We start from the raw sequence: 15061 nt of genomic DNA, 5'->3' as shown, positions 1-15061 counted from the left end.
ATCCGTAAACTAAAGCTCTCCAGGAGCTGTATGATATTGACATTGAATTTGGAAGCCATGAGACTGAATCACAGAATCATAGAATTGGAAATGACCTTCAGGATCATCAAGTCCAACCATCAGCCTGACCTACCATGTCCACCACTAAACCACGATCCTTAGTGCCATGTCCACAGGTCTCCTAAATACCTCTAGGGATAGAGATGCCATAATTTCCCTAGGCAGCCTGTTACAATGCTTGACCGCCCTCACCATGAAGCAATTCTTCCTAATACCTAATCTAAACCTCCCCGGCGTAACTTGAGACCATTTCCTTGCTTCCTGTCATTTGTCACCTAAGAAGAGAGACCAACACCCTCCTCACTGCAACCTCCTTTCAGGCACTTGTAGAGTGTGATGAGGTCTCCCTCAGCCTCCTCTTTCCTAGACTAAACCACCCCAGTTCCCTCAGCTGCTCTTCATACGTCCTGTTTTCTAGTCCCTTCACCAGCTATGTCGCTCTTCTCTGCACACACTCAAGCAATTCAATGTCCTTGTAGTGAGGGGTCCAAAACTGAACACAGTACTTGAGGTGAGGTCTCACTGGTGCCAAGTACAAAGGGACAATCACTTCCCTAGTCACGTACATTTTTCAAAGAAAATCTTGGACAGTGGGTAAGTATAGATGGAAGGTAACTGTTTTCAAAATACAATTTATTAATTTTCCATCATTTCAGCACTCCTGGGCCCTTTGCCCAAACACTGTGGGACCACTCTGTGCTGTCAGAGGTGTCCTGCACATCCAGGCAGAGTGTGAATGCAGAACACTTCCAATCTTTCTGAAAGTTAGCATATTTAAGACATCTGAAATATACTCCAGTTTCATCTGAATCAACAATTTGCATGCAGATCAGTTAATAAAATCTCCAAAGGAGCCCTGTTTTTACTTCTTTCATTCTACAAATATACTTTTTAAGTTATGCCTTTGATCAATCCATCAAGATATTCTTGAGTTTGGGGATAAACATGATCAAATCTGTGAAACTGACTCAAAATCATGACAAAAAATGCTGTGATCTTGACTTCCCTCCCAACTCATTAGAAAAACTGAATTAAGAAGTCCATATAAGGAAGAGAGTTGTTCCAGGACTTGTCTCCTGCCTGTGAGTGATTAATATATAAAGTCAGCTGAAAAATATTTTTTTTCTTGGCAGGTGAAAACAGAGATACCAGGACCAAATTCATCTCCGGTGACAAATCATTAGGCTCAATAGAATTATACTAGAACAGCTTTTAACATTGTTTCAAAAATAAAACATAACTGAAACCTCTCTGTTCTTCAGTGAATAAATATTGAACAGGTATTTGTGTCTTCATTTACCTAGATTGCTTTAAAGGAAATAATTTGCAAAGCTATGAGACACTTTATGTTTATTCAAACAAACAAGGCTCTTATCCTCACACACCTGTGTCTTCTAACCTAGAAGATTAATCAGCTATGTTCTCCTAAAGAGAAAGTAGTATGTTTTTAACTAATTATTCCAAATGCTTTAGCAAAGTGTTTCTGAATAAGAGAGAAAAACACCATCTCATTTACTATGGTAATCAACAGAAGCATCATTTATTGTCACATGCTGTAGCAAGCCCTTGAAGTACTTCTGCTCTGCAGGACACAGGACTGGGGATCAGGACATGGGCTTTATTTATTTATTTATTTATTTTAGTTCTTTGAAAGAACTCTCACATCCTAATCGGATAAAACTGTCTGCTTGAGCTGTTATGAAGCTTAACTAGTAAAAACCTTACTTTGACTCTTTGACAGACCAGTTGCCTGTGAGCAAACACAAAATGTTAAAAATAAGTTTCAGGTGGGGAGTGGCATGCTTGCTACTGTTCTAAAATTATAAATTCTTGACTGTTAATGTGTCTCTGTGTTATGAAGGTTCCCACTGGCTCAGCTTAGCTTTCTTTTGAGACATAGGGGAACCAGAAATTCTAATAATAGGCATCTCAAATGGAGACACAGCATTGTGAACAACCCAAACTCCATTACTCCTAAGAGCACCCAGGGCAGAAGTTCTTTCATCTGCATCAGAAAAAAAATCCTCACTAGTTCTATGCTCTTGGGGTGGGAATAACAAGGGATTTTCTCTTCTTCTTTATTGGAAGCAAACAATTCAATAGAGCAAAGAAACTGATAATGCCTACAAGAGTGTCACTCTGCATCAGCCACCCTTCACCATCTAGACACTCTTTTAATACATTAAGAATTCTACAGTTGACATCAATCTACAGGGGGGACTTCGTAAAGAAAAACTGTAGCATTTTACAAATCCTACTCTCACTAGTTCACCTTCACTTTCTGAGGAACTCTTGGCAATAGACAAAGTTTTTTTTGTTTGTTTGTTTGTTTGTTTTTTTGGGGGGGAGGGACACAAAACACATCCACATGTAAAACCGTTGAGACTCTCATCTATTTTTATCTGTTATATAAATGTAAATGTTAACTATTATAAAGTCCTCCTAGACATACACATGGATGCAATTCATGGAAAAAATCACAACTAATTATTTGAGTCTTTTGTTTAGAAAGGGCTCTTCTCTGATGGTAATAAGTATAAGCAGGCAGGAAAGGTGCAGGACTAAGGAGTGGCTGAGAAGTCCATTTCCCAGCCTGAGGTCCCATAGATGGGGCTCTGTGGAGCGCAATGAGAATGGTCTACAGCACAATTCTGCACTGCCTTTTCCTAGCAGCATTATGTACATACATACTTTACTGAAATGGTTACTTTGATAAAATTTACCAAACTTCAAAACTATAGGCAATCTAAAAACAGAAACATTACAATTTCCTGTGTTTATGGTCTTGTTGGGCTACAATGGTTAGAAACAAGTCGAAGGATGAAGAAGGGGATAAAATTTGACAGATAGCTTGTCTATGTTTGCACTAATATATTTATTATGGTCAATTATCTTATTGCCACCTCACTAGATTTAATTTTTTTCTTTGTTAAGTTACAGATGCGTTTTCCTCAAATTTGACAATGCTGGTCAAAATTGTGTTATTAATTATATGCAGCAGCTCCATTGCCCTTCTGGGAAAGTGGGGAAGGCAGGCTTATTTTCCTACTTAACTTCTAAAAATATTGAGCATTTTTAATGTTCATGTAATTATAGGCAATAAAAGGGGGCCTCTTAAAAATAAAAAAGAGAAATGAAATTTGAATTTGTTCCCAATTGTGTTAGTTGGAGAATATATGATTTTATTAGCAACTGCATCAGGCCCAGAGGCCCAGAGAGTCAATTTTGATCCTTTCCAGTTCAGTCTGGAATTAGAAACAACATTTTAAAACTTCTTTTTCTTTCTATTTTTTTTTTTCCCCCCTGACTGCTCTCATTCAGCTGAACAATTCCCTTCAGCCGTCAGATGAACCTCTCTGAGGTCATGCTATCCACCAACTTCCTGGAGCTGAGATACAGCAAGATGAATTTAAGCTGCATGATGTTATTCTGTTCTGTTTCTTCTATCTTTCAGGGACAGATCCCAGCTCAGAAGGCCACTTTAATTCAATTTGGATTCTATACCAGGAATCTTATATATAGCCCCTCCAGCAGTGTTCCTTTATGAAAAAAGCCTCTGCCTCAATGATAACTGTTTGCCATGCAGAAATGAAGTTAAGACAACTTCATATTTTTTCAATTATTATTATTATTTTTGTATATGTCTTAGTTACTAATGCTGTAGTCAGGAAGTAGGGGAGAAAGAAGCAAATGATTCAATTTCTTCATCTGGATATGTATTGCCCTTTTTAGTCTTTTGAAAGAGAAAAATATCTTTTTTTTTGTTTGTTTGTTTTATCAGCATTTTTTTCCCTGAGTTCTGCAAACTCTGCAATTTGAATAAGATATTGTCTTTCCCACACAACACTAGACTGTAGAATTTACTTCTAAGCACCACTTCCTTTGATGTAAGTATTTTAATGTCTTTTTATACCTCTTACTAATCCTCTTGATTCATATGGCACTACTGTACTCCTTACTGCCCCCGTCAGAAACCCCTCAAACACTGCCCATGATTTCCCCCCCTTCATAAAACACAAAGCTACGCCACTAGTTAAACCCAAACATCTCTTAAGCCCTGCCTAATTCGTCCTAAGACTCCTAGCATCATCAATATCCTCCTCTTCTTTGTTTATAGAGTGACACTCTGGAGAAGTCCAGCAGATGAGAAGCTCTATAGAAACTCTCCTAGTCACAGAGGTGGTCATTTTATACACAATTATAATGAACTGTCACTGTGTGAATAACTGATTTGGGAAAAACACAGTTTCAATATATATTTTCTATCCCACAGCATTTTAGGGCTGTACATTTTTAATTTCAGATCATGGATTTTGCCATAATCGTATGATTAAACATAAATTCATGGCCATTCTGTATTATATATATATATAGATAAAATATATTACAGAAAAATAATATGGCCCCAGCTTTTCTGTGCAAGCCCTAGAGCCTCAGTACCTCCCATCAGTACCTAATCCTTCTAGATGATCAGTGGCAGAGACATTGTGAAACTCTTTCCCTTTAAATGTTTTCTATTCTCTACATTGTTTCATCCTCCTCTGCCCCAAATCTTACAGATCCACATCAATATTCATCTGTATTTATTGATACAGGCTCTGCTAAGTGTTTCCATTTAATTAATTGGTTCAGTTTGTTTCAACACTGATTGACTCAAGTCCCATCTTCCATTAATCTTCCCTGCTGACCATGACAAAGCTTGCATAAATTTGTACCACTCACACAAGTGGCAGATCATTTTTCAACTTCATTTCATGTTATGCTGTGCAGAAGCAGCTTCTCTTTCCCTTGGCCAAGGGCAGTGCTTGTTATACAACTAAGCAGCATCTAAGAACCAAGCAACAGCTTCTGGTTTTGTTAGAACAGCTATCCTCCAAAACAACGAGATACAAAGTCTGAACTTTGCTGTAGACTGGAAAATAGAAAAAAATATGGAACAATTGCAGAAGCGTGTTTCTCTCCTGTATAAATTTCTTTACTAATAAATAGAGTTTAAAAAATATTTCTCCTATTTTAGCTTTATTTTTTCACAGAAATACTAAATATATAGAAGGTGTATAGACATTTGTCACCTAGATTAAAAACAAGAAGTGAGCTGCTCAAGGCCACACAATACATAATTCCAAAATGAGTTCTGAGAAAGCTGACTGTTGGCCAAATTTACCTGATAAACACAATTTTACAAAGCCATCACCAAATGTTGTTTTGATGCCTGCAGAACTGAGTAGTATCAGCCATTATAACACTTCTTCTTATGGTTCATTCAGGGGAAATAGTTTCCTCTCCTCCCTTCTAGCTCCTGGAAGCCAAAGAAGAAAAGACAGAGCAGATGTATATGCTCATGCACATAACAGAGAGATGTTCAGTGGTAAAGGGTGTCTTGGGATAAAGGAACAGTGAAATCCCATAAATTAGCTTTTGCGAAAGACTGTAGAGATGTTCTAGAACAACAAAAGATACTCCTGCACGTTAGCTTCATCTTAATACCATATTTGTGGAGACAAGCTTTACATTGTCATAAGTGGGTGGAACACAGTAGTGGAGACGCGGTTAGAAAGACAATCAGAGCTCTGGTATGTCATTATTTATTTAGTAGAGACCTAGTCCTAGCTGTGCCTATGATATTTCTTTTTTAACAGGGAATAGAACAAGAATAAACAGTCTATGCCCATTAAATTAAATATTAGCTATTAAATTTCACTTTCTCCTTAGGAACCTTCACTCTCCTCACCCTCTGTAACACTCTAGACAGTTCTAGAGTTTCTGGAGTTAGCATCCTTTCGGGAAACTGTTATTATTAGCTTATACAGAGGCTGAAGGAATTGTACTGCTCAGTCTGACATTTCAGTGCATCCCTATTTTATTACAAAAAATAAATCTTTTCCTGACATAGCACAAAAAGGAAAAACAAATAGTTTTCTATAGCATAGGAGGAGTTTATCACTTATTCAGACTGTTTATCTGAGGTGACGATGAAAACTAATCCAGTAGTTGGAAATGATATGCTGTTAAAACTTATATGATTTGATTTTGTTCCATTTTTAATTTTGGAAAAAATATTGGGTTGGGCAGCTTCCAGAAAAAGTTGAAGAATGAAATTTGAATGCTTCACTAAAGCTACAAGCACCTGAGAACAAAATTAGAATGATAAGTGTTTTGCAAACTTAACTGGAGTAGGCATTACACACATCACTGCAATTTGGAAATCGATTATTTGCTCTAGAAATAACGTAAGAAATCGCGTCAAATTTCACAATGCTAGTAGCAATTATATTTGCCAAGATTATCCCTTGTTACTTACCCTGTTCAGACAGCGACACTTTCTTCCTTCAGGCAACTCCAGGCATATCAGGAGGACTGAGAGTTGTTCATGCACCAACTTTACTGCCAGCTGGACTGAAACCTGAATGTTCATGGGCTGAGCTTACAGAGGAAAAAATGGTCCAGGAAGATGCTAGAGGGAGACTGCGGCTGAAGGGCAGTACTCTACCTGAAGAGAGAGAAAGACAGAGATAGAGAAAAAGAGAATAAGTGTGGGAAGGGAAGGGAAGGGAAGGGAAGGGAAGGGAAGGGAAGGGAAGGGAAGGGAAGGGAAGGGAGAAATCTAGTCTACATCAGGTGCTCTCAATAACATTGTTTTGCTCCCTTAATAGTAAATTAGCAGCAACAAGTTTTGGGAAGCCTGATTATTTCTGGCTAACCTGTTTTAAGGAAATATTTCAGGAGTAAGGCAGTGAATGTAAATTAAATGAAGATTTTTCTGTACAGTCATGTTCAGTGTCCTGGGAAAAAAGAATGTGTTTGATTTCAGAAGATAAACATTTTCCTTTTCCCTTTTTCCACATCAGGTAGAGTTTAAAAGTTAATCCTCAATCTTTTTACTAAATGTTACCTTGTCTACACCGATCAAGTGTTTCTCCACCCTCACTGATACAACCCTTTTATTAAAGACTGGATGCTTTTCTTCTCTTTACTGGTTAGATAGTATCTCCATAATCCCTAATACTGTCTGTGTTGTACACAGTCCTGCTGATGGTAGCAGAGCTGACTGATTCTGCGCATCACATGTCTTTTGATCACACAACACAGGAACTTCAAATGTGATGCCAGGAGAAAGGGAGGGAGACACAGTCCAAATGAAAATTAATTTATCCTGCCCAAGCCCAGTCTTTCCCTGAGGCAGAGCAGCAGCATAATACAGAGACAAGCTAGCTCTGTTTCCCAGAACCACACAAAGCACAAACAGAACAAGCCCTGTTAAGTCATACAGTCCTCTGACTTATCACTGCTGAGTTGTCCTCTGCAGTACATTGTACACTCTAGTTTTAACTGACACAACCACTGAAGAAATCATTTCCCTTAGGATTTTTTCTACAATCTACCAGATCTCATTCCGAGGAAATAAAGGGATAATGACTGCAAAAGCTTGCCATCTGTCAGATTTTAAAAGTCATATATAAAGATTACATAAAAACCTACATTGAAAGGTCATGGAGTATAACACCCCAAAGTTTAGAAATGAGGAAATTAACACTAGAGTACTCAACCTTATGTACATCTACACGATGGTATATTCTCCAGTTAAACAACTACGTACTACTGGTTTTCCCTACCTGACCCTGTCTCATTCAGACTGGGCAGTACCCACTTAATGAGCTAACCATGGCTGTTTCGCCTTCTCCTCATTTTCCAGGATTTGGCTTCAGGCACAACAAAACAACTCAAGATTAAACTTCTTCAGGTTTTTCTCTGGTGCTCTTCACAGTACCATTTGGCTATTTTACACGCACTGTGCTCAGGGCACCCTTGGGAGCTGACAGGAGTGGTGTTAATTCCATCTGACAGCTGGAGAGTCCAAGCGTGTAGCCTTCCCAGCATTTGGGTGCTCAGTCTGAACCCCAAGAGCACTAAATGTTCAATGTATTCAGAGTTATGCACTACTTTATCCACCCAAAGTGCAGCTGTTACTGCATCAATTACAGTCAAGTGTGTGTAGTACTCCAGGAAATCAGAGCACATGTCCCAGGTCGAGCTCCAGAAACCAAGGGATGTAAACAGTGAGAGCAAGTACAAAGCTCTGGTTTAAACCTGGATAAAACAACACCCCAGACTCCACAGACTGGCCTCAGTCCATTTACAGGCTTCCACAGCTTCAAGCTCCCTGTACAACATCTAAGAGCAAGATTCACAAACTTGCTGATTCACAAACTCTCCAGTGGAACCTTTTTCACATTGCATGAAATAAATACGTATTCACTGAAAGAGAGAAACAGAAAAAGCTTCCAACTTAACAGATGGGCATTCATGGACACGCACTTGTGGATAATAGGTGCAAAATCAAGGGAGCTGGTTTCTGATCCTACTTCAGATGAATGGCTTAACTATTTTAGTCAAAATGGAGCAAATTCAGGAGAAACCAGTGAGCTATTTCAGCCAAAGAATGCTCTTCATTAAAGTCATTACAATATATTGACTGGTTAGATAATTTAAGTCAAGTTTCCCACACACAAGTGCATGTTTTAGACAGTGGAATTATGGAAAAATACTGGTGGCATAGTTTTTGGCAATGGCACCTTGCATTGTGCAAGACTCAATCTAGTAGGTAGGCTTTGAAATAGGTACCTAATCAAAAAAGACAGGGAAGAGAATGGCAATTTGTGAATCTCCACAAGACTTAGTTTTAAGATAGGTAGGTGGTTATTCAGCACTGTTAAGACTTAGGAGACTTAGAAAGAGTAGGAAAATTACTGGCACATGTGTAGATTTCTGGGGACTGGTGGTGAGGCCTCACATGGAGGTCACCCCCAAAGAATGTGGGAAAGAGGCAAGTTCAACATGATATTTGGGTTGACATTAGCCTGTCTCACAGCCTTTAGACTATGGCACTGTACTCACTTTATGGTTTATTTTATTCATTAAGGTTCTTTTTGTGTGTGTGTTTGTGTTGCTTCCCGATTTCTTGGAATCACATTTTCTAACAATCCCAACTGTTTAGGTGAGAGGTCTTATTCAGCCAAACTTTTAGCTTCTGATATAGTTATGACCATTTTTGCCCGAGAAGTGGGACCATCCATATCGGATAGCAAAATCACTGTGTGTCAGCCATGTACCAGTGTGGAACACCACATGTTTATGTATGTTGATGGTAGTGGTAAAATATATGCGTTAACATAATCCTAGTGCATATTTGGTGCCAGTGGTCTTAGCATGACCTAGGCCTTTCCCAGGCCTCTGACAAGGTGAAATCACCTAAAGGAGACCATACTGCCATATCCTTAGTATTACCTAGCCCAAATAGAGTAAACTGGCATAAGTAGCATATGCTGGAAACAGATGTACACCCAGCCATCTTTGGAAGCAGTAGTACAGAAGGCCAAGAATATCCTGGGGTGCTATAGGAAGAACACTGACAGCAGGGCTAGAGAAGTGAAGAGAAGTCCTCCCACTCCACTCAGCCGTAGTGAGCCTCACCTGGAGTACTGTGTCCAGTTCTGGGCTCCCCAGTACAAGAGGGACATGGAGCTACTGGAGTGCATCCAGCAGAGGGCTACAAAGATCATGAGGGGACTCAAGCACCTCTCTTATGAGGCGAGGCTAAGAGAGCTGGGCCTGTTTAGCCTGGAGAAGGGAAAGATCTTCTTCCTTTCTTTTGGGGGGAATCTTATCAATGTATACAAAAATCTTGAGACAGGGTGTCAAGACAACAGAGGCAGATTCTTTTCCATGGTGCCCAGTGATAGGATGAGAAGCAATGGGCACAAACTGAAACACAGGAAGTACCATCTGAATATGAGGAAAAACTTCTTTACTGTGGGGGTGACTGAGCACTTGAACAGGTTGCCCAGAGAGGTTGTGGAGTCTTCTTCCCTGGAGATATTCAAAATTCACCTGGATATAATCCTGTGCAATGCACACTAGGGGGACCCTGCTTGGCAGGAGTTTGGACCAAATGATCTTCAGAGGTCCCTTACAACCATTCTGTGATTCTGTGATACAGCCAGAGACCCTGGAATCTTAGGTCCAGCACCAGACGCTATAGAAGAGTGATCTTTAATGGGAACAGACTTTGACAATTTGATCACCACCAACTCCAAACTTCATTCACTGTGCCCATCCTCCTCAAACTGTCTCTGCCCTGGGACTGGCTGCTCCTAAGACACATCTCCTCTCTTTGCTAGTCCCAGAAGTGCTCAAGCTTCTTATTCCATTAATGACCTCTTTGCATGGCCAATCCTCATCTACTGTTTCTGCACTGCTGCCCTCTACTATATCCCCCTCTCCCAAACTTGTTATCTATCTTTCTGTGGCTCAGTGACATTTTCATTCTCCTCTACCCCAGGTTTCCAGTTGTCTTCTGAATTTTGTGTCTGTTCCAGTTACCTCCTTCAACCTCAATCTTGCTTCCTGAGCAGCTGTTGCTTTCCTACTGGCACTGAAGTTTTTTTTTTTCTTCAGACTTATTTTTTCTTCTTCTTCCCCCCCCCCCCCCCCCCCCCTTTTATTTTTTATTTTTCTCCCCAATTTCACCAGATAATAAACCATTCTCCAAGCTCCTTGGGAGACCAAGTACACTGACTGCTCTCTGTTGTTCCTGGTTTTGCTCAAAGACACTTCAGTGTCTCTGACAGGGGCTCCTTGCTAAACTCTCCAGATTCTGCTCCCCACTATGACTTACAGTCCCAGCTCCCCACTTTGTTTGCCAATCACCTTTCCAGTGTGTTTGTCCCAGATCTGCCTTGGCCCCTGTGCATTTGAGATGGGTAGCTTAGTCCTGCAATCAGCCAGACTGAGTGGCAGGAAGAGAACTAGAGAAACACACAAACCATTTGGTGTGGGTGTGTGGACCGTGCACAATCACAGCAGTCCAGAGCTGCAATGGCAGGAATAAATTCTGCTCAGCTCCAAATTCAGAGAAAATGACACTTTCAGGGCAATTATATGCTGGAATTTCTAGGCATGTGTGAATTATCTACATTGACTTATGAAGCATGTGTGAGTTTTCATATAGAAAGAAGTTACTCCTCACTAAATGCCAAATCCAACTCCAAGCCAGGAACTGCTGGGGTTTCTAAGGGAAAAGACAGTTCTGATAATGTATATTCACTTCAAACTTCATTTGCACTTCTCTGTCTTGAAAAAAAAGGAGGTTATTGGCTTATAAGAATCTTAAACATTCCGCATTCTGCTAAATCCATCCACAAAAAAAAAAAAAAAAGTTAAAGGAAAAAAACATACAAGTATGTGTTAATGTCTCCCACAGAGAACAATCATCTGAAGATTGAAACTTGATGACCAAACCAGAGAACCAGAGAACCAGATATAAGCAGAAACCTCCCCTAATGCCTGTGGGAGTAGCCTCTTATTTTTTAAATGGACCGGATCATGATATGGAAGTGTGATGAATGCTCAAACAATGAAAAACAATCCAACACAAACACTGGAAAAGTAAAAATCAAATCAACATTGTCCTTGACTTGTTTTACACCATTCATGTAAATTCATCACAAAAATGACTGCAGATCCTAATGCTCTACTTGAATAGACTAAACTGCATGCAGATGGCAATATAGATGGCAATATGCATAGTCTTACATCCACAGACATGTTTATCTAACATTCTACCTCTTTAAGAGAAAAACCAGACTATGGAAAAAAAAAAAAAACAACATGAATTCTGCTTGTTTCCCTTGCAAATATTTTCTCACAAGTTTTAATTAAATATAACAAGAAAAATAGCAATTTGGTTAAATAACATGCTGTGAAAATAAAACTACCCAGTCGTCAAAGATAAATAATAATGTAAGACCTAAAATGCTAATGACATACTATGAGTGTAATGATCAGCTGATTAGCCATTTAATTTCTCGTTTGAACTCAAATTTACATATGTAACTTATCAATTCAGATGTGACAGTAACATTAAAATTAAATATGTGGTTTGGTATTTCAGTAAATGACAGACATTGGTTAAATAGCAATAATACTAGCCTTTGGAACAAACATGGAGAGCACATTGCCTAACTCATTTCATTTTCAAATGAACAAAGCCTGTCTCTAAATGCCCTGCTTTTCTACAAATATGCCTGGAAGGACTTGTTGCTAACTCTGGAGAATGAAAGATGGTGGCTACAAAAATGACCCCCATTTATTATGTCAAAAAAAAAGCTCTCAAGCAGAAAAGTACAGTCCAGACATCCCAGCATCTCCGAGTGGATAGATGCTTCAGATGTGTTCAATAAAGAGCTGCCCAAAAGGCAAGTTAGACCTGCATGCCTCAGTCTTTTTAGCAACAAATCATATGATTACACCCTTAAGAAGAAAATATGAGATTTTAAAGCCTTTTTTTTTTCTTTTTTTTTTTTTTTTTTTAAGTGAGAAACAGACCCTCCTCCCTGAAAATTAATGGCTTAAGCAATGTTCAGTTCATTATTTTTTCAGAAAAAATGCCCACTATGGATCACACATCCATGAAACTTGGGTTAATGTCTGCTTTGCTGCTTATCCTGTAGAGTGATTTCAGGGACTTCAAGAGCAAAATTTTGGGAAAAAAATGAAGATATCTCTTCTGATGCATTTTTCAGTACTGCTAATTAATGCATTGTTGATTAGAACCATGTGTCTGAGATAACTGTACTTTACAACAACTTTTCCATTATAAATTCCTATTTATAAATCTGGGAACATAGACACATTGCCATCTATCGTGGATGGATTATCACTCTGCTTTTTTAATCTGGTTAAGAAATAGCAAGGAAAAGTAAAACCTTTATTATTATTATACATATATATATATATATAAAAGGAACCTCCTTATAGACAGGTTACCTTTTCTTCCTTTTTCTTTTTGTGACAAAGACGCTTGCCTTGAATGCTAATTCACACAGAAGAGAGAGAAAAAAACACTGGTAGATTGAGACTATATCTGCAATTGCACATTTGGAATGGTGGAAACACAGCCTAAGGAAATGCAGAAAGAAGTCATAGTGCAAGCTGTGTAGTGAAACTTGCTTGTAGCAATTACATAGCTATACAGATTGTCATATAGGGCTGTGATTTATCACATGACTGTCATTGCTAGCAGGTTGATTATATATACATAGTGTCCAGGTACATGCAAGGATGGAGAAAATATTATTTGCCCTGTGATGTTTAGTGACTTCTGTTGTTATTTACTGTGATTATTTATCCCAACTTGTGAAAACTATAGATCACCACCTATGTAAAAGAGATTGTAAACGGGAACATTTATGGACTGTAAAACTAGTCTGAAATGCTGCATTAGTTTTTCCTTTATTCCTTAATGAATTTCACATACCTGTTTTCCCAGAATTTACAGTCATTCAGCATACAGCATTACAGTCAGTTAACACCTTTCTCTGTTGTCAGTTTCCCAAGCAGCATTCAGTTTCAGAGACGAGTTTTGGTGTAAGCTTAAATACTTTCACTACTTAAATTCTTAACTAAGAAACATCTTTTCTGTCTGTCAAATATTGCCATGCCATGACAATTAACCTAGATAGACATGAGCATTAGAGTGCTTCAGTTTTTCTAGCACATATTTATCTCAAAATAATGCATATAGATTCCATTTGCAGTAAAAGAGAAAACCTTGCTTTGCACAGGTATGGAGGATTAAAGAAAACATTGCATAATAGAAGGTGAGGCTGCCCTGAGTGTACAGAGCATCCTGCCTTGTGTGTTCTGCACCACACCGCTAATAGCAGACCTCTGATTTTGGCAGCAATTAAGAGGAAAATTTCATTAAGAAGAGTGCTGTCAGAGAACTGCAAGACCAATATATTTAGAACTGCACATTGCTCTTGGAGAATATTACACAACAGAGGCTGATTTCCTTGACACTCCCTCTGAACAAAGTAGGGTGGAAAGAATTGAAGCAACCTGATCTAGGGGAAGATATCCCTGACTATGGCAGGGGGGTTGGAACTAGAAGATCTTTAAGGTCCCTTCCAACCCGAGCCATTCTGTGATTCCGAGATTTCAGAGAACTCAGACTCTGACCATCAGCCACTAACTTAACGGTCCCAATCGGCATGCAATTAGCAAATCTGAAGACTATAGTGACAGAGTGTATATTGGTGACATATTTCACCACAAAACAGCCAAATTTTCCAGCTATGTTATCCTTTCATCAAAAGAAAAGGGAAAATCATGCATTTTGTACCTCAGGACTATTCTTATTGTGAAAGAATCAGGACACTAGTCCTGTTAAATTGCAATTACCCATTGAGTGCATTAGACACTGACAGCCAGATGACGAGCCTCTGTTTCCAGTTTTTACAGGCTTAATAAGCAACCAAGTTGTCACCAAGGCATAAAAGAGCCATGGCAACTCCTATGCCATGCCTCCACTCCAATGCTAAGTCACCAAAAATTGCTGAAGAATCACTCCATTCATCTTCTTCCCAACAGCCCTAATGGCACTTTTGGAGCAGGCAGAAGTGTGAGCGACAGCAGCCCTGAAGCTGCTTTAATGTGTTTCACAGACACAGGCTGGCATTTGTTACCTGAGGTTCAGGGGTATACGTCAGTGTCTTAAAGCCTCTTCATTCTACTTCAAACATGTTTTAAGCACTGCTCCACTGTTCCAGAAAGTCAAGGCCAAGCTGCAAGCTATTAGTTGCTGCCTAGAGCAGAAGCTAGCCACAAGCAGTGCAGAGGGAAGAATTTAGCCTTATGATTATTTGTTATAGCTTTGTAGTTAATTTTTTTTTTTTTTTTTTCACCAAAAGGCCTCGCTTTTCTCTATTTGTTAACTAAATTTTGGCTATATAGATCTGCAAATACAGCTTTTATAAGAAACAAAAAGTTCATGACGAGTATTAAAACAGAAACTGATATGATTCTGTCCCAGAGAACTTGTATTTCTTGCAATGACAAAAAAAATAAAATAAAAAAAAAAATCACACCTTCATTATTACTAATAATAATGGGTAGCATTACCATTCCCAGTCAATGATATCAGATGATTTGCAAAGAGATA

The 15061-nt window shown here is 38.9% G+C and overlaps 1 long non-coding RNA gene across 1 annotated transcript; it reads right to left on the bottom strand.

The window, feature by feature from the left end:
* Positions 1 to 4475: 4475 nt before the first annotated feature.
* Positions 4476 to 6620, bottom strand: LOC121065666. Its single transcript, XR_005817248.1, has 3 exons — positions 6362 to 6620; positions 5225 to 5359; positions 4476 to 4965 (listed from the first exon to the last, which is right to left on the bottom strand). It is a non-coding gene; the product is annotated as an uncharacterized LOC121065666 (long non-coding RNA).
* Between the last annotated feature and the right edge of the window lie 8441 nt (positions 6621 to 15061).

Source organism: Cygnus olor, chromosome 1 (genome assembly GCF_009769625.2).
Source record: "Cygnus olor isolate bCygOlo1 chromosome 1, bCygOlo1.pri.v2, whole genome shotgun sequence".
NCBI lineage: Eukaryota > Metazoa > Chordata > Aves > Anseriformes > Anatidae > Cygnus > Cygnus olor.
This window is presented reverse-complemented; position numbering and strand designations above follow the sequence as displayed.